Source organism: Oncorhynchus kisutch, linkage group LG5 (assembly GCF_002021735.2).
Source record: "Oncorhynchus kisutch isolate 150728-3 linkage group LG5, Okis_V2, whole genome shotgun sequence".
Taxonomy (NCBI): Eukaryota; Metazoa; Chordata; class Actinopteri; order Salmoniformes; family Salmonidae; genus Oncorhynchus; species Oncorhynchus kisutch.
This window is the reverse complement of record NC_034178.2, coordinates 61787407-61808524: the sequence shown is the minus strand read 5'-3', so window position 1 is coordinate 61808524 and position 21118 is coordinate 61787407. Positions and strand designations below refer to the sequence as shown.

At 42.2% G+C, this 21118-nt stretch overlaps 1 pseudogene; it reads left to right on the top strand.

The window, feature by feature from the left end:
- The window catches only part of LOC109891379 (plexin-A1-like), a 370611-nt pseudogene that overhangs the window by 17515 nt on the left and 331978 nt on the right, over window positions 1-21118 (top strand).

Below are 21118 nucleotides of genomic sequence, written 5' to 3'. Positions count from 1 at the left end.
TACATAGAGACATAATTTGAACGGTTTTAGAAGCTTTAGAGTGTTTTCTATTCAATAATATTTATTATATGCATATATTAGCCATTTTTGACAGATTGTTTGTCAGTTTACTATGGGCACGCATTCCTCCAAAGGGGGCAGTATTCTGCCCTAGCCTTAACAGGTTTTAACTGCCTCGTTCAAGGGCAGAACGACAGATTTCCACCTTGTCAGCTCGGGGGATCCAATCTTGCAAACTTACAGTTAACTAGTCCAACGCAATATTTACCTGCCTCTCTCTCGTTGCACTCCACAAGGAGACTGCCTGTTTCGAGAATGCAGTAAGCCAAGGTAAGTTGCTAGCTAGCATTAAACTTATCTTATGAAAAACAATCAATCATAATCACTAGTTAACTACACATGGTTGATGATATTACTAGATATTATCTAGCGTGTCCTGCGTTGCATATAATCTGACTGAGCATACAAGCATACTTAGATACTTGTATCTGACTGAGCGGTGGTAGGCAGAAGCAGTCGCGTAAACATTCATTCAAACAGCACTTTCGTGCGTTTTGCCAGCAGCTCTTCGTTGTGCATCAAGCACTGCGCTGTTTATGACTTCAAGCCTATCAACTCACGAGATGAGGCTCGTGTAACCGAAGTGAAATGGCTAGCTAGTTAGTGCTCACTAATAGCATTTCAAATGTCACTCGCTCTGAGCCTTCTAGTAGTTGTTCCCCTTGCTCTGCATGGGTAACGCTGATTCGATGGTGGCTGTTGTCGTTGTGTTGCTGGTTCGAGCCCAGGGAGGAGCGAGGAGAGGGACGGAAGCTATACTGTTGAAAAATCATAATTGGTTGACCTCTAGCTGCCACCCCCGTACTTCACGGTTGGGATGGTGTTCTTCGGTTTGCCTCCCCCTTTTTCCTCCAAACATAATGATGGTCATTATGGCCAAACAGTTCTATTTTTGTTTCATCAGACCAGAGGACATTTCTCCAAAAAGTACGATCTTTGTCCCCATGTGCAGTTGCAAACCGTAGTCTGGCTTTCTTTGATGGCGGTTTTGGAGCAGTGGCTTCTTCCTTGCTGAGCGGCATTTCAGGTTATGTCGATATAGGACTCGTTTTACTGTGGATATAGATACTTTTGTACCTGTTTCCTCCAGCATCTTCACAAGGTCCTTTGCTGTTGTTCTGGGATTGATTTGCACTTTTTGCACCAAAGAACGCATCTCCTTCCTGAGCGGTATGACGGCTGCATGGTCCCGTGGTGTTTATACTTGCATACTATTGTTTGTACAGATGAACGTGGTACCTTCAGGCATTTGGAAATTGCTCCCAAGGATGAACCAGACTTATGGAGGTCTATCATTCTTTTTTATAAGGGCTGATTTCTTTTGATTTTCCCATGATGCCTCTTTCCCAAGAAAAGAGGCACTGATTCTTGAAGGTAGGCCTTGAAATACATCCACAGGTACACCTCCAATTGACTCAAATGATGTCAGCTAGCCTACCAGAAGCTTCTAAAGCCATGACATAATTTTCTGAAATTTTCCAAACTATTTAACTTTTTATGGCTGAGATCCTGTTACCGGGAGCGATATAACAACATCCATTGAAAGTACAGGGTGCCATTTTCAAAAGAACAGAAATCTCATAATTAAAATTCCTTAAACGTACATGTATTTTATATCGTTTTCAAGGTAGTATTGTTGTTAATCCCACCACAGTGTCCGATTTCAAACAGGATTTACGGGGAAAGCACCACAAACGATTGTTAGGTCACCAACAACTCACTAAAATACACAGCCAATTTTACCAGCCAAAGAGAGAGAGAGAAAAGGCACAAATAGAGAGAAAATTAATCACTAACCTTTTGATAATCTTTATCAGATGACACTCATATGACTTCATGTTACACAATACATGCATGTTTCTTTTGATAAAGTTCATATTTATATTAGAAAATCTGAGTTTACTTTGGCGCACTACATTCACTAGTTCCAAAAACATCCAGTGATTTTGCATAGCCACATCATTCAACAGAAATACTCATCATAAATGTAGATGATAATACAGGTTATACACATGGAATTATAGATATACCTCTCCTTAATGCAACCACTGTGTCAGATTTCTTTTTAAACTTACGGAAAAAGAAACCCATGCAGCGCTCAGAAGTAAAAACACCACAGCAGCAAAGATGGCATCAACAAAAACAAGAAATTACATGATAAATATTCCCTTACCTTTGATGATCTATATCAGGTAGCACTACAGGAATCCCAGGTCCACAATAAATGTTTGTTTTGTTTGAAAATGTCTGTTATTTATGTCCAAATACCTTCTTTTGTTAGCACGTTTGGTATACATATCCAAACGCAAATTCTGGTCAGCGTTATATCGGACAAAAACTTCAAAAAGTGATATTCCCGTTCGAAGAAACATTTCAAACTAAGTACAGAATCAATCATTAGGATGTTTTTAACATATAGCTTCAATAAAGTTCCAATCGGAGTTCTCCTCCTTCGTGAGCAAGTGACTACCATGAGGAATAAACATGATCAGAAAATGGCTGACTGCCAGACACCTGACTGATTCTGCTATCATTCAGTCCCACAACATCATAGAAGTCTCATTATGATTTATATTGATGGTTGACATCTAGTGGAACCCCTAGGCAGTGCAACATCATTCATATCTCAAGGGCATTTCATTGGTGACTCTGGTGAATATATCCAAAGCTCAGATATTGATTTCAACTCAGGATTTTGTCTGCCATATGAGTTCTGTTATACTCACAAACATCATTCAAACAGTTTTAGAAACGTTAGTGTTTTATTTCCAATACTAATAATACAATGCATATATTAGAAACTGAGACTGAGGAGCAGGCCGTTTACTAGGCACCTTATTCATCCAAGCTACTCAATACTGCCCCCCAGCCATAAAAAGGTAAAGGCACAGTCAACTTAGTGTATGTAAACTTCTGACCCACTGGAATTGTGATACCGTGAATTATAAGTGAAATAATCTGTCTGTAAACAATTGTTGTAAAAATGACTTGTGTCATGCACAAAGTAGATGTCATAACCGACTTGCCAAAACTATAGTTTGTTAACAAGAAATCTGTGGAGTGGTTGAAAAATGAGTTTTAATGACTCCAACCTAAATGTATGTCAACTTCTGACTTCAGTTGTGTAGAGTAGGGCTGTGCCTGACTAAAACATCTTGGGGACCCAGAGTAATCTGTTCTTTCGAACAATTGATTGGTCAACGTTTTTAACCGTGTATCAAATCAACGATATGTATTCTTCTTAGCTTGTCTGATGCTTTAAGCACACTATGAATAAATAATTAAGACACACAAATGACTCGAGGGAGCCAGAGAGAACCTAACCAGATCAATAATAAAAAACTATTTCCCAACCTCTTCTTCCCGCTGCTGTTTGCCTTGGCAGATTCTGCTGTTACGCTCCCGAAGTTGCAGGTAGGTAATAGGCTACACCAGGGGTCGGCAACCTTTTCTGTTTGGAGTGCCAATTCATCTAATAATTTCTATCGATCTGCGTGCTGGTTATGATATTCGTATGCACATTTTCGTGGAACAGTTTCATTTATAAAAAAGTCTTCATATCTCAATAATTTCATATGGTTAATAAAAGTAACTTCAATTGCCATTGCTAACTGTGTAACAATAGCCTACACAAAGGAAACAAATAAAAACATTGCAGCCTGCAGGTAGAAAATATCCGGATAAAAATAAATATCCTATCAATCAAATAAACTGGTTTTGCATGGCCTGTCTGCAAGGAACTTGAAACATCGTATCAACTATTATTTGGGTCTAGGCTGAAGCTTGCACTAGCAACATTGTATAAAATATTCTGGGCCCTCAGAGTTTCCTGAGCCAGTGATCTGTAGGCTATTTGTGCAAGTGATAAGAAGTAATCAGGTAGGCCTATTTTATGAAGTTTCCACCGGATCAGAGCATGACATCCCCCCCCCCAATTTCACATCAGCTACATTGAGGAACTATTTTCATTCCCAGTGGATGTAAAAACATACTTTGTTTACTTGCTGTTTGAGGTGAGGAAAAAAATTATTTTGAGAAGCTCCACAGTGGTGGTGAGTAAAGTCTAGCATGCTAACAGATCCCCAAATGGGCACATTTTATAGGCCTATATTTGCGTGCAGGCCATGTAGCCTAGGCCTACTTCTATGCATAATCAGGTGCGCGTTCTTACTCAACACTGACAGGAGCACTACAAATAAAAGACAATTAATAAATTGACAACTCGTAAATGGAATGAAATAAACTTCAACTTGTTCCTCACAAGTGTAGCCTAGGTGATGCGGTCTGAAACAAACGTGTCCAATCTGACAATGAGAACAGTAAAAGACTGTAAAAATAATATATTGAATACATTAACAGAAATTACCGTAACCAAACAAACATAGTTGATTAGAAATGATTGGAATTAATGGTAAAAGTACTACTGGTGGGTGAGACTGTTGTGCCATCACTGCGGTCTGCGCAATGGATAAGTCCCCTCCTGTGCCATTAAAAAAATATATATATTCTCGCTCTCTCAAAAGTTTTAGAACACCTACTCATTCAAGGATTTTTCATTATTTTTACAATGTTCTACATTGTAGAATAATAGTGTAGACAAAATATGAAATAACACAATCATGTAGTAGCCACCCATTGCCTTGATGACATCGTTGCACGCTCATAGCATTCTCTTAACCAGCTTCGTGAGGTAGTCACCTGGAATGAATTTCAATTAACAGGTGTGCCTTATTAAAAGTTAATTTGTGGAATTTCTTTCCATCTTAATGCGTTTGAGCCAATCAGTTGTGTTGTGACAAGGTAGGTGTGCTATATAGAAGATAGCCCTATTTGGTAATAGACCAAGTCCATATTATGGCAAGAACAGCTCAAATAAGCAAAGAGAAATGACAGTCCATCATTACTTTAAGACATGGTCAGTCAATCCGGAACATTTCAAGAACTTTGAAAGTTTCTTCAAGTGCAGTCACAAAAACCATCAAGCGCTATGATGAAACGGGCTCTCATGAGGACCGCTACAGGAATTGAAGACCCAGAGTTACCTCTACTGCAGAGGATAAGTTCAGTAGAGTTAACTGCACCTTAGACTACTGCCCAAATAAATGCTTCACAGAGTTCAAGTAACACACAACTCAACATCAACTGTTCAGGAGAGACTGCGTGAATCAGGCCTTCATGGTTGAATTGCTGCAAAGAAACCACTACTAAAGGACACCAATAACAAGTGGCGACTTGCTTAGGCCAAAAAACACGAGCAATGGACATTAGACCGGTGGAAATCTGTCCTTTGTTCTTCAGTCAATTCGAGATATTTGGTACCAACTGCCGTGTCTTTGTTAGATGTGTTGTGGGTGAACGGATGATCTCCGCATGTGTATTTCCCACCGTAAAGCATGGAGGAGGAGGTGTTATCGTGTGGGGGTGCTTTGCTAGTGACACGATCTGTGATGTATTTAGAATTCAAGGCACACTTAACCAGCATGGCTACCACAGCATTCTGCAGCGATACGCCAGCCCATCTGGTTTGCGCTCAGTGGGACTGTCATTTGTTTTTCACTAGGACAATGACCCAACACACCTCCAGGCTGTGTAAGGGCTTTTTGAACAAGGAGAGTGATGGAGTGCTGCATCAGATGACCTGGCCTTCACAATCACCCGACCTCAACCCAATTGAGATGGTTTGGGATGAGTCGGACTGCAGAGTGAAGGAAAAGCAGCCAACAAGTGCTCAGCATATGAGGGAACTCCTTCAAGACTGTTGGAAAAGCGTTCCAGGTGAAACTGGTTGAGAGAAGTTTTCACTGTCTTTTTACTGTTTTTATTTCTTATCTATTGTTCACCTAAAACCAATTCTATACTTGAAATTTGCTCTGTTGGTGAGGGCCTGTAAGTAAGCATTTCACTGTAAGGTCTACACCGTTTTATATTTGGCACATGTGACAAATAAACTTTCATTTGATTTTAGAATGCCAGAAGTGTGCAAAGCTGTCATCAAGGCAAAGAGTGGATATTTGAAGAATATCAAATCTTAAATATATTTAGATTTTTTTAAACACATTTTTGTTATTAAATGATTCCATATGTGTTATTTCACAGTTTTGATGTCTTCACTATAATTATACAGTGTAGAAAATAGCAAAAATAAAGAAAAACCCTTGAATGAGTAGGTGACAACTTTTGACTGGTACTGTATGCCTATCAAACTTGCACAGTGACATTTCAATGAAGTTATTCACTCTATTCCAACGGCATGACAATCAGTTTGAGCTCATTGAAGAGGCCCACCTCTTTTTTTGCCCTTAGGAATAGACAGTGCAGTCAGAACTTGGCCTCGGTTCAGACAAAGTATGAACTCCAGAAAACTGAACTAGTTTCAGAAGTGTTATAATTTAAGGAACAAGAAAGCTTGGGTGTTCATTTAGGCGAGTAACAAGGAATTTTGACAACTATGCCCAGCCGCCTCAGACAGAAAAGACAGGAGGAGAGGAAGGGAGGAAACTTGGCACCGTAGTTAGTTTAGCTGTCTGCACGAAGCTCACCGGGAGCGTTCTTATGGCAAAGAGGGTTTTGTGTGTGTGTGTGTGTGTGTGGGCAGGGGAAGGATGACAACTGAGAGAGAGACAGCTGACTCAAACTTTAATTATGGCCTGATCCAGCTATCAGAACACCCTGTGGCTTTAGGGCTTTTTGGAAGCTAGACAGGTGTTATGTAGGGGTTTTAAGCCGGAAATATAAGTTATTTTGGGGAAGATTGAAACAAATCTACACCCCATCTCCAGATACTCTATATATACAGAAGTATGTGGATTCGGGCTATTTTAAGACACACCAGTTGCTGACAGGTGTACAAAATCGAGCAAAGAAATCTCCATAGACAAACATTGACAGTAGAACGGCCTTATTAGCGAGCCCAGTGACTGTCAACGTGGCACCGTCTTAGGATGCCACCTTTCCAGCGATGCCACCTTTTCTCCGGTCAACTCTGTGTTGTCATTGTGAAGTGGAAATGTCTAGGAGCAACAACGGCTCAGCCGTGAAGTAGTAGGCCACACAAGCTCACGGAACAGGAGAGCCAAGTGCTGAAGCGCACAGCGTGTAAAAATTGTCTGTCCTTGGTTGCAACACTCACTACTCACTAAGTTCCAAACTGCCCCTGGAAGCAACGACAGCACAAGAACTGTTCGTCTGGAGCTTCATGAAATGGGTTTCCATGGCCGAGCAGCCGCTCACAAGCCTAAGATCACCGTGCACAATGCCAAGCGTCGGCTAGAGTGGTGTAAAGCTTGCCGCCATTGGATTCTGGAGCAGTGTTCTCTGGAGTGATGAATCACGCTTCACCATCTGGCATTCTGACAGACTGAGTTTGGCAGATGCCAGGAGAACAGTTTGGTGGAGGAGGAATATTGGTCTGGGGCTGTTTTTAATTGTACGTTCTAGGCCCGTTAGTTCTAGTGAATGGCAATCTTAACTCTACAGCATGCATTGACATTCTAGACGATTCTGTGCTTCCAACTTTGTGGCTACAGTTTGGTGAATGACCTTTCCTGTTTCAGCATGACAATGCCCCCATACACATCGCAAAGTCCATACAGAAATGGTTTGTTGAGATCGGTGTGGAAGAACTTGACTGGCCTGCACAGAGCCTTGACCTCTACCCAATCTAATACCTCTAGGATGAATTGGAATGTCGACTGCGAGCCCAACATCAGTGCCTGACCTCACTAATGCTCTTGTGGCTGAATGGAAGCAATTCCCTGCAGCAATGTTCCAACATCGAGTGGAAAGCCATCCCAGAAGTGTGGAGGCTGCTATTGCAGCATTCGGGGGGACCAACTCCATATTAATGCCCATGATTTTGGAATGAGATGTTCGACGAGCACGTGTCCACGTACTTTTGGTCATGTATTGTAAGTTTATGGGTTTAGTATTTTTGGTGGGTATTTTAGTGGCCGCGGTGGGATCTTTCTCACTACTCATATGGAGGGGAGATAGATATGGGGAGGGAGTGAGAGAAACCTTCAACTGTACACACACACACACACACTTATGCAGACATGCATGGAGACATGCTATCACTTGATCAGAGTTATTGTGTTAGTGTTCAAATACCCTTACTAACATACTGTATATTACATACTTAATCAGTGTATATACTATTATTTTAGTATTTTGTGAACATTCTTTCAGTTGAACGTACTAGCGCTTCACCTATCTACCGGAAATTGATGCTGTTGCTATGTGACCTCTTGCTAACTTGTTAGCATAACAAATTACTAGCTATATCTCTTAAGATTTCGGGTGTGTTCGTAATTCAATCTGGAGTGCCAGAATGCGCTCTGGGCGTTCGTAAATTCAGAGAGTTGTCAGATTGTTCGTACATAAATTCAGAGCGTTTCGCTCTGAGCATTCAGAGTGCACACTGGAAGTGTGTTCCCAGAGGAGTAGAGTTTATAGGGTTGATCAGAGTGTTCTGACTAAACAACGGCAGTCAAGCACCCAAGCTTACTGGCCATCTTGCAAGCTTCCAGACACAAATGAGAGAACTCCTAACTGACACATTTTCTCACCCTAGCAGAGCTGGTTAGGTTGTTTTCATGTTATCCAGAGTAGGGTTTCAAAGGGTCTGAATTTTCCCGGACATTTTCCATGGGAAGTTAAGGCAGGGAATTTTCTTTAACCTGTCCTGGAACCCCGTTCCGCTAGCGGAACCCCTTGCCAACAGCCAATGAAATTGCAGGGCGCCAAATACAAATCAACAGAAATCTCATAAATCAAATTTCTCAAACATATAAGTATTAGGCACCATTTTAAAGATAACAGTCTCGTTAATCCAGCCAGTTTCTGATTTCAAAAATGCTTTACAGTGAAAGCTCCACAAACGATTATGTTAGGTCACCACCAAGTCACAGAAAAACCCAGCCATTTTCCAGCCAAAGAGAGGAGTCACAAAAAGCACAGAGATACAATTAATCACTAACCTTTGATGATCTTCATCAGATGACACTCCTATGACTTCATGTTACACAATACATGTATGTTTTGTTCAATAAAGTGCATATTTATATCCAAAAATCTCATTTTACATTGGCGTGTTATGTTCAGTAGTTCCAAAACACCAGTTTTTGCAGAGAGCCACAGCAATTTACAGAAATACTCATTATAAATGTTGTTGAAAATACAAGTGTTATGCATGGAACTTTAGATAAACTTCTCCTTAATGCAACCGCTGTTCAAAAAAACTTTACGGAAAAAAACATACCATGCAATAATCTGAGTACGGAGCTCAGAGCCCAAACCAGCCAAAATAAATATCCGCCATGTTGCGCAGTCAACATTAGTCAGAAATAGCATTATAAATATTCACCAGCAATAGCATTATTCATCTTCATCAGAATGCACTCCCAGGAATCCCAGTTCCACAATAAATGTTTGATTTGTTCGATAAAGTTAATAATGTATGTCCATATACCTCCTTTTGTTAGGGTGTTTGGTAAACACATCGAAACGCGCAACTTCCAGGAGAAAGGTCAGAAGAAAATTCCAAGAAGTTATATTACTGGTCGTAGAAACATATCAAACGATGTATAGATTCAATCTTTAGGATGTTTTTATCATAAATGTTCAACAATGTTCCAACCGGAGAATTCCATTGTCTGTAGAAAAGCAATGGAACGGGAGCTACCTCTCATGTGAATGCGCGTGACTGAGCTCGTGGCTGCTGGCAGACCTCTGACTCATTCAGCCTCCCTTCATAGTAGAAGCATCAAACAATGTTCTAAAGACGGTTGTCATCTAGTGGAAGCCTTAAGAAGTGCAACAACCAATATCCCACTATCTTCAATAGGGGCTGAGTTGAAAAACTACAAACCTCAGATTTCCCACTTCCTGTTCTGATTTTTTCTCAGGTTTTTGCCTGCCATATGAGTTCTGTTATACTCCGACCATCATTCAAACTGTTTTAGAAATGTCAGAGTGTTTTCTATCCAATACTACTAATAATATGCATATATTAGCATCTGGGACCGAGTAGGAGGCAGTTTACTCTGGGCACGCTTTTCATCCAAAAGTGAAAATGCTGCCCTCTATCCCAATGAAGTTAAGCCTGTTGTCGGGACCGGCCTGCAACATATTTTGTGGTGGGCGGTTTTCTGGTCCATGTCAGACTTTTCATACCCAAACCATGTCCATGCGACCGAAGTAGCCCCTCTTTAAGGTACGGTCTCTGTGCTCTGTGTCTCGTTCATTGACAAAAAATATATTGCCGTAAAGAGTGTGATTTGCGACACAATGAAATACACAAAGTTTTCTATCGTCGCGTGATATATATCGTTGTATTGCCCAGCTCTATATGACATACATGATTTTTTGTGTTTAAATCATTCCAACTTGTTAATAATTTCTGCTAGTTAGTTTTTGCTACCATGTGGGTTTTCGCTTGCTTGAGCCTGCTAACTGAGTGTTAATCCACCTGTTTCTATGCATGTTTGATTTTAAAACATTTAAATTACAAAGGAGTTGTTTAATCTAACTGCTTAACTATTTCTCTATAAATGGAATTGTATTAATTTTTTTACTCTTTAAAAAAAAAAATCTTTACAGGAAAATTGTGTGGAGACATTTCACTGCAGCTAATATAGAAGGAAAAGCTGTGTACATTTGCAAATACTGTGCCAAATCATATGTGAAGAATTCAACAAAGATTTCAGAAATCATCTGGCCAAGTTCATAAAGTTCCTGCAGCGCTCACAACAAGCAACCTCTGTCCCTCTACTTCTATTCGACGTGAAAATGAGGAATCAGACACCTTATCGATAGCAACAGCTCATGGTCCTCCTGGAATCAGAAGTGTTTTTGACTCAATGGAGTAACGTAGCCGGATAAATGCTGATGAATGTCTTGCTCGAGCTGTGTATGCAACTGGTTCCCCTCTGATGCTCACAGGCAATGTGTGTTGGAAGAGACTTCTGAATGTTCTTCGCCCAGCATACACCCTCCAAGCAGACATGCTTTATCCAACCAGACATGCTTTATTTTTCCTTGCCCACGAACACTCGACCACCCATCAGAGATGAGTCTGCTTCTCTGATTTGCTTGGTCTTCACTTGAACTCTGTTGAACTCTGCTAGTTAGCAAGAGACACAAATGAGAGAACTCCTAACTGAGAGTCCTACCCTCACATCATGGCACTGAAAACAATGGATACTCTCTACAAGACAGCCAAGTCAATGGTTAGGTATGTGAAGGGTCATCAAGTTATAGCAGCAATCACCAAGCAAAATGAGAAGAATAAGAGCACCACATTTTAGCTGCCCAGCAATACCCGTTGGGGTGGTGTTGTCATTATGTTTGACAGTCTCCGGGAGGGGAAAGAATCTCTCCAAGAAATGGCCATTATCACAGTTTGCCGATATAGACAGCCCCATCAAGAGGATCCTCCTGGATGATGTATATTGGGAGAGAGAGGTAAGCAGCCTGAAACTCTTAAAACCTATAGCAATAGCCATTGCACGGATTGAAGGGAACAATTCCATACTGTCTGATGTTCAGACTCTGCTTGCAGATGTAAGAAGAAACAAATCCATATTGCCCTGCCCACTTCACTGTTGTTCCAAGCAGAGGAAACTGCAGTTCTGAAATACATCACAAAGCTTGAAGACTTCTGCCTGAAGCCCATACACGTCGCAGCGCACATGTTGGACCCCAAGTATGCTGGCAAGAGCATCCTGTCTGGTGCAGAGATCAACAAGGCTATGGTGTCATCACTACCATCTCTTGCCACCATGGCCTGGATGAGGGCAAGGTTCTTGGCAGTCTGGCGAAGTACACTTCTAAGCAAGGGGTTTGGGATGGAGATGCAATATGGCAGTCGTGCCAACATATCTCATCAGCCACCTGGTGGACGGGACTTTGTGGATCTGAGGCTCTTTCCCCTGCTGCCTCCATCATCCACCAAATCCCACCAACATCAACCGCCTCAGAGCGCAATTGGTCCTTGTTTGGGAACACACACACTAAAGCACGCAACAAGCTGACCAATACAAGGGTTGAAAAATTGGTGGCCATCCGGGCAAATTGGAGGCTTTTTGAGCCTGACAATGAGCCATCCTCAAAAAGGTTGGAATGTGACAGTGAAGATGAGGCCTCAGTCTGATGTTCAAGAGGTGAACATTAGCGATTGACCAATTAATTGGCATGGATGATTAATTAGGGCTGATTTCAAGTTTTCATAACAATCGGGCCTCTACGTTTTTGGACGCCTATTACATTGCACTCCACGAGGAGACTGCGTGGCAGGCTGACCACCTGTTACGCGAGTGCAGCAAGGAGCCAAGGTAAGTAGCTAGCTAGCATTAAACTGACCTTATAAAAACAATCAATCTTAACAATCACTAGTTAACTACACATGGTTGATATTACTAGTTTAACTAGCTTGTCCTGCGTTGCAAATAATCAATGCGGTGCATGTTAATTTATCGAATCACAGCCTACTTCACCAAATGGGTGATGATTTAACGAGCACATTCGCGAACAAAGAACTATCGTTTCATCAATGTACCTAACCATAAACATCAATACCTTTCTTAAAATCAGTACACAAGTATATTTTTTTAAACCTGCATATTTAGTTAATATTGCCTGCTAACATGAATTTATTTTAACAAGGGAAATTGTCACTTCTCTTGCGTTCTGTGCAAGCAAAGTCAGGGTACATGCAGCAGTTTGGGCCGCCTGGCTCATTGCGAACTGTGTGAAGACCATTTCTTCCTAACAAAAAACGTAATTTGCCAGACTTTTACATAATTATGACATAACATTGAAGGTTGTGCAATGTAACAGCATGGATGAATCATTGGGGATCATTCAATATTACCTTTTTTTGTTCAGTGATATCATCCCATGTGAATGGTCAACTCATTTTATTAAAGTTCAATTCGTAACTAAATAGTTTTTTGATTTTTATTGAAAGGGTTTAATCACTTGCAATTGTCTACTAACTATATCCATACTATGACCAATAAGCATACTACATACTCAATTTACATCACAATAGTATGGTTTGTGTGCTTAGTATGAGTTTTCAAACACAGCTCTTGTCTTTCTCCTATTGTATACTTTCTAGTTGAAGTGCTGAGTATCTGTCTGCAACCCTCGCGCTCTATGTACACACACACAATTTTGAGTCAAAAAGATGGCGTAGTGATTATGACTATAGCGGGATATATGTCTACATACTATACTTTATCCAAATAATAACAATCATCATCTATTCTTTAAAGCTATCACGGTAATAATTGGTAACAAGATCCGTCATATTTTCCTTGATCAAGTTTAAGAATCTACGTGCTATAGCTTGTATAGCATAAGGTTGCTGACATAAGCCCAATAATGTACTTCCTTTCTCCAAACCCCCACACCCTTATGTCAGTTTAGGTGATATCACTACGATGTCACTATTTTGACATATGTAATGAAACTGTACTGCATAGCCAGACGGTCTGTTTTGTCCCTCGTTGAATTGGGTAGTGTTTCAAAGCAGTGAGGGGGGCTTTGAATAAGCACAGACAGCAATTCTCTGCAGCTGGTTTGACACTGAAGCTAGAGAACATGTTAAATTGTGTGAGGTAGACTGGGGAGTGAGGAAGCTTGTTATTTTTGTGCTTGCTTTCTTTGTACCCCCCAGAGATGTAATGAATTTACTGCTAGAGTGCGGTACACTTTCTCAAAGTCCAATGATTTAACCTTTTCCTCTGCACTATTTCCAGTTTCATTAGAAACAAATTAAAAATGATGTAGCCTATAGCTTTGGGCTCAGTAGAGATTGTGTAGACTAGTGTTGTTTTCTTACAGTAAGGCAGTGTTCGGGGATTTTAGTGTCTGTTAACCTCAAATGAACTATCTGCAGAACCTTGTTAGGTTGAGGGATGGGTGTGCCCAGGGCTCGCAACTAACTTTTTCCCTGGTAATGTCCCGAAGTGCAATTTCAACTGTCTCAAATTGAACTTGAACCTTCCCAAAATTAAAGTACTTGTTATTTTTAAGTTTTGATATGCCAACATGGGTCTAGGTCATTTGCAGTGCTTGTAAAGTAATTAGTATATTTCTGAGACAGATAGTCTTACATGAACTTACTTTAAGAAAATTCATTTTTTTGCACCTTAATGAAAACAAACATCCATTACATTATTTATAATGTATTAATTGAAAATGCTAACCACATGTAATATATCTGAGAGAACAATGTTATTGTGAACTGGTTACTGAATAAACTTAACCTTTTGTGACTAGGGGGCAGTATTTTCACTTTTGGAAAAAAAAACGTTCCCGTAGTAAATGGGATATTTTGTCAGGACAAGATGCTAGAATATGCATATAATTGACAGCTTAGCATAGAAAACACTCTAAAGTTTCCAAAACTGTAAAAATATTGTCTGTGAGTGTAACAGAACTGATGTTGCAGGCAAAAGCCTGAGAAAAATCCATTCCGGAAGTGCCCCATGTGTCCCTATTGAGCAGTGAATGGGCTATCGACCAGATTACTCTTTCTCCATATTCCCGAAGTTGTCTACAGCATTGTGACGTAGTTTTACGCATTTATGTTGAAGAATACCCGTAGGCGGCTACATTGCGCAAGTGATCACCTGATGCTCCCAGAGAGATTCTTGTGTAAAATACAGAGGTAGCCATTACTCCAATTGGTCCTATTGAAAAACGAATTGTCCCGATGGATATATTATCGAATAGATATTTGAAAAACACCTTGAGGATTGATTATAAACAACGTCTGCCATGTTTCTGTCGATATTATGGAGCTAATTTGGAATATTTTTCACCATTTTCGTGACTGCAATTTCCGGGCGATTTCTCAGCCAAACGTGAAGAACAAACCGAGCTATTTCACCTACAAAAATAATATTTTTGGAAAAAAAGAAAATTTGCTATCTAACTGGGAGTCTCGTGAGTGAAAACATCCGAAGCTCATCAAAGGTAAACGATTTAATTTGATTGCTTTTCTGATTTCCGTGGCCAAGTTACCTGCTGCTAGCTGAACAAAATGCTATGCTAGGCTATCGATAAACTTACACAAATGCTTGTCTAGCTTTGGCTGTAAAGCATATTTTGATTAACAAAAGGCTAAGCTGTTTCTCAATATATTTCACTTGTGATTTTCATGAATAGGAATATTTTCGAGTAATATTTATGTCCGTTGCATTATGCTAATTAGTGTCAGATGATGACAATGTTCCCGTTGACGGGATGGGGTGTCACTAGAGGTTAAGTTGGAGACATTATATTCCACCACCAGCTTCCCCATTAAACAACATAACACAATAATATACAATAAATAAGGTGTGTGTGTTTCCGCTGTAGTAGGTAGATAAAAAAAATCAAGCAGCCACTCACATTTTACCAGCACAATTTTTGTTGTTGCTAAAATTGCAACAACAAAACAAAAAACAGATGGCATGCTTTGTAATGTTTCTGAAATAATACATGTATTACTAGTAAGAAGTAATGTGGTATTGTTTAATTTATTTTTTTATTTTATCGCAGATAAGACAAATGTCACCTGCCCCTTTAAGGGCGGAATTTTACGGTGGTAATGTGACTCGAGTCATGTTTGTGCCTGTGAGATTGAATAGTATGGTGTTGCTTCTCTTACCTAGCAGTTGAAACTCAAACCTTGAAAAACAACTTAGCTTGTGAACGAAACAATGTACACTGCTCAAAAAAATAAAGGGAACACTAAAATAACACATCCTGGATCTGAATGAATGCAATATAATAAATACTTTTTTCTTTACATAGTCGAATGTGCTGACAACTAAATCACACAAAAATTATAAATGGAAATCAAATGCATCAACTCATGCAGGTCTGGATTTGGAATCACACTCAAAATTAAAGTGGAAAACCACACTGCAGGTGATTCAACTTTGATGTAATGTCCTTAAAACAAGTCAAAATGAGGCTCAGTAGTGTGTGTGGCCTCCACGTGCCTGTATGACCTCCCTACAACCGCCTGGGCATGCTCCTGATGAGGTGGCGGATGGTCTCCTGAGGGATCTCCTCCCAGACCTGGACTAAAGCATCCTCCAACTCCTGGACAGTCTGACAGACACGGCAGTGCTCTTCCTGCTGGTAGCGGTCCTGCTGCTGGGTTGTTGCCCTCCTACGGCCTCCTCCACGGTGGATGGAGTGAGACATGATGTCCCAGATGTGTTCAATTGGATTCAGGTCTGGGGAACGGGCGGGCCAGTCCATAGCATCAATGCCATCCTCTTGCAGGAACTGCTGACACACTCCAGCCACATGAGGTCTAGCATTGTCTTGCATTAGGAGGAACCCAGGGCCAACCGCACCAGCATATGGTCTCACAAGGGGTCTGAGGATCTCATCTCGGTACCTAATGGCAGTCAGGCTACCTCTGGCGAGCACATGGAGGGCTGTGCGGCCCCCCAAAGAAATGCCACCCCACACCACGACTGACCTACCGCCAAACCGGTCATGCTGGAGGATGTTGCAGGCAGCAGAACGTCCTCCATGGCGTCTCCAGACTCTGTCACGTCTGTCACGTGCTCAGTGTGAACCTGCTTTCATCTGTGAAGCGCACAGGGCGCCAGTGGCGAATTTGCCAATCTTGGTGTTCTCTGGCAAATGCCAAATGTCCTGCAAGGTGTTGTGCTGTAAGCACAACCCCCACCTGTGGACGTAGGGCCCTCATACCACCCTCATGGAGTCTGTTTCTGACCGTTTGAGCAGACACATGCACATTTGTGGCCAGCTGGAGGTCATTTTGCAGGGCTCTGGCAGTGCTCCTCCTGCTCCTCCTTGCACAAAGGCGGAGGTAGCGGTCCTGCTGCTGGGTTGTTGCCCTCCTACGGCCTCCTCCACGTCTCCTGATGTACTGGCCTGTCTCCTGGTAGTGCCTCCATGCTCTGGACACTACGCTGACAGACACAGCAAACCTTCTTGCCACAGCTCGCATTGATGTGCCATCCTGGATGAGCTGCACTACCTGAGCCACTTGTGTGGGTTGTAGACTCCATCTCATGCTACCACTAGAGTGAAAGCACCGCCAGCATTCAAAACCACCACTGATGACCAAAACATCAGCCAGGAAGCATAGGAACTGAGAAGTGGTCTATTGTCACCAACTGCAGAACCACTCCTTTATTGGGGGTGTCTAGCTAATTGCCTATAATTTCCACCTGTTGTCTATTCCATTTGCATAATAGCATGTGAAATTTATTGTCAATCAGTGTTGCTTCCTAAGTGGACAGTTTGATTTTACAGAAGTGTGATTGACTTGGAGTTACATTGTGTTGTTTAAGTGTTCCCTTTATTTTTTTGAGCAGTGTAAATAGCCAAGGAACACAAGGACAAAGTCAAATTTCGGTAGACCTCCGTTTTCAAGTAAATTTAACAGACTTTTATGCCTGTGTGCAGCGCTTCTAAAAATGATTCTGCCACTCAGATCTTCACGTGCGCACACACAGCCCCCAGCCAGGCAGTGTTCCAGCGCGAGGCAGAAATTCTTTGCACATTTTACAATGTGCGTTCAGGTCAGAGACATCAGCTCTGGTCCGGCGGGCCGCAGACAGGCTGGGAGACAGTCAAATGTGCATTTTAATAGGCCTGTTTGTCCAACATTGGAATGATATTCTAATATTATACCTTTCCATTTCCTAAATAATTACATATGTGATGCCTGGCCAGCCATATAATTGTTTGAAACCTGGACATTATACATAGCCTAGCATACCTTGCTTTTAATAGCCTACAGCTAAAATGTGACTATAGAAAAAAAGCTTTCATGATATGCCATTGAAACCAGCATTATTCCTTCTACTGTCCAAAGGCAGTAAGGCACAAACCTACGGTTGCATCTTTAGATATTTCCTCTTTCTAAGATAGCATTTTGGAACATTCAGGTGTATGGCTGAGATGAGTGAACACACTACTGCGCTTGTAATGTGAATAATTCGTAGTTTATCAACTTTTAAGCTAAATGTTGTGATCTGTTTCATCAGCCAAATCTTTGTTAAAATATTTTGTATGAGGGCCTCCCGGGTGGCGCAGTGGTTAAGGGCGCTGTACTGCAGCGCCAGCTGTGCCATCAGAGTCCCTGGGTTTGCGCCCAGGCTCTGTCGTAACCGGCCGCGACTGGGAGGTCCGTGGGGCGACGCACAATTGGCCTAGCGTTGCCCGGGTTAGGGAGGGCTTGGTCGGTAGGGGTGTCCTTGTCTCATCGCGCACCAGCAACTCCTGTGGCGGGATGGGCGCTATGTGCGCTAACCAAGGTGGCCAGGTGCACGGTGTTTCCTCCGGTGCATTGGTGCGGCTGGCTTCCGGGTTGGATGCACAAAAAAAATATATATATAATATATATTTTGTATGAAACCACTGTTGAATGCTTTTTATATTTTTCTGGCCTATCGTCCCACAACTGTCCCAGCGTCTGTTATGAACTGTCCCAGACACTTTTTTTTATCGTCCGACGGGACACCCTTAATTTCAAGCCCTGGGTGTGCCTTCTCAGCATATTTAGTCTGTTTAAACATTCATCCACGTATGCAGGAAACACACAGTCTCACACACTCCAGATGAGACAGTTATCACTTGAATGTCAATGGATCAATGAAAAACGGGGAGGAGTAGCAGTGGAAGCTGGGACAGAACACCAGTTATCTCACCTCACTCAAAGTACCATTACACTGGGATGATAACTAATGATAGAGGGGAAAATCCATGTAGTTACATCTCAATATTATTTTGGATGATATTATATTGATACTTAGATACACTAGATAGTGTTAGCTAGCGCCACTCGGCTGTGCAAAAACACTGGTATTTGTCATCCTATAGCTTGTTCTCCATCTTTTTAAATAGTGAGCCGAGTTGCTTACAGGACATTCATTTTTATGACTTATTTTATCGTGCTCGCTTGTCTTTTCCCCCCCCACCTTTATTCAACAAGGTAGGCCAGTTGAGAACAAGTTCTCATTTACAACTGAGACCTGGCCGCTTGTCTCTGCAGCAGACATGTAGTGAGAAATATGTTTGGAACATCGAATCGCAATACAATACATATCATGAGGTCCCTGGCAATTCCCAGCCTTACTGCTGAAACCCAGCCTTCTGGGAGTTTGCCTAGCGTACTAGCTTTCCAATCAATAGTTTCTAATTGGATTCATAATTGACATTGTCACAAGGTTGACTTGGCTTAGCTCAAGCTATTGTTATTTTTGTTTTGTCTTGTCTTCTCTAATCTTGTCAGTACAAACATTGGTCACAGAGTCCAGTGATATACTGTGTGAAGTAGCATGTACCTATGTTTTGACTTGAGTGAGGGACTCTTCAGTGAAAAACTGCCCTCGCAACTCTCAACTCCTCAATCTTGCACTCTCATTCACCCACTGACCCCCCCCCCCTTTTTCTGTCTTCCTCTGTCGCTTTAACCTTGCATATTTTGATGAGCATGGAGTGGAGATGTGTGAGTGTGTGACAGAGAGAGATTATAGAGGGAGAGCTCCATTTGATGTGCAAATGCATCACTCCATTAATTGACTGCTCTGCTCCCTGCTTCTCCTTCAGTGGCTGAACCCTGCGCTCCGTGGGGTCCCAGATATCCTTCCCCTGTTGTGTGTGGGTGCGGGCTCTTCACTCACTCACTCACTGATGGCAACTTGCCAGGGGAAAGATGGGCACCACTCACTGATGGCAACTTGCCAGGGGAAAGATGGGCACCACTCACTGATGGAAACTTGCCAGGGGAAAGATGGGCACCACTCACTGATGGCAACTTGCCAGGGGAAAGATGGGCACCACTCACTGATGGCAACTTGCCAGGGGAAAGAAGGGCACCACTCACTGATGGCAACTTGCCAGGGGAAAGATGGGCACCACTCACTGATGGCAACTTGCCAGGGGAAAGATGGGCACCACTCACTGATGGCAACTTGCCAGGGGAAAGATGGGCACCACTCACTGATGGCAACTTGCCAGGGGAAAGATGGGCACCACTCACTGATGGCAACTTGCCAGGGGAAAGATGGGCACCACTCACTGATGGCAACTTGCCAGGGGAAAGATGGGCACCACTCACTGATGGCAACTTGCCAGGGGAAAGATGGGCACCACTCACTGATGGCAACTTGCCAGGGGAAAGATGGGCACCACTCACTGATGGCAACTTGCCAGGGGAAAGATGGGCACCACTCACTGATGGCAACTTGCCAGGGGAAAGATGGGCACCACTCACTGATGGCAACTTGCCAGGGGAAAGATGGGCACCACTCACTGATGGCAACTTGCCAGGGGAAAGATGGGCACCACTCACTGATGGCAACTTGCCAGGGGAAAGATGGGCACCACTCACTGATGGCAACTTGCCAGGGGAAAGATGGGCACCACTCACTGATGGCAATTTGCCAGGGGAAAGATTGGCACCACTCACTGATGGCAATTTGCCAGGGGAAAGATTGGCACCACTCACTGATGGCAATTTGCCAGGGGAAAGATGGGCACCACTCACTGATGGCAACTTGCCAGGGGAAAGATTGGCACCACTCACTGATGGCAATTTTCCAGGGGAAAGATGGGCACCACTCACTGATGGCAACTTTTTCTGGCTCTCTCTCTGGTCTTGTGAAAGCTAGAGAAGAGAGCTGCCAGTATTTCCATCTCCGATCGAATTAAATGTACTTTGTCTGATATATTTGAAAATAAGATACAACTTTTGGGAGGCCTCCTTCAGAAACTTAATCCGGATGGACACTACACGACTTTCAAAATCCTAACATCTCTGAGCCTGTCACATTAAAGACTATCGTTCCTGTAGTTTTTTGTTTTGCCAACATAGTGGTGCACACATAAAAGTAAAAGTATCTGTCACAGACAGGCTATTTATTTGGTTGTGAGGATTTTTGAAATCACGCTGTCCCTTGAATCCGCAATGAGAGTTTGTCACGAGCCAGACAGTGGCAAAACAAAGATGGAGATAGACAGTGAACAGCAGCTGGCCACACTTGTTGTGTGTGCGGGGATTTGCACGGAG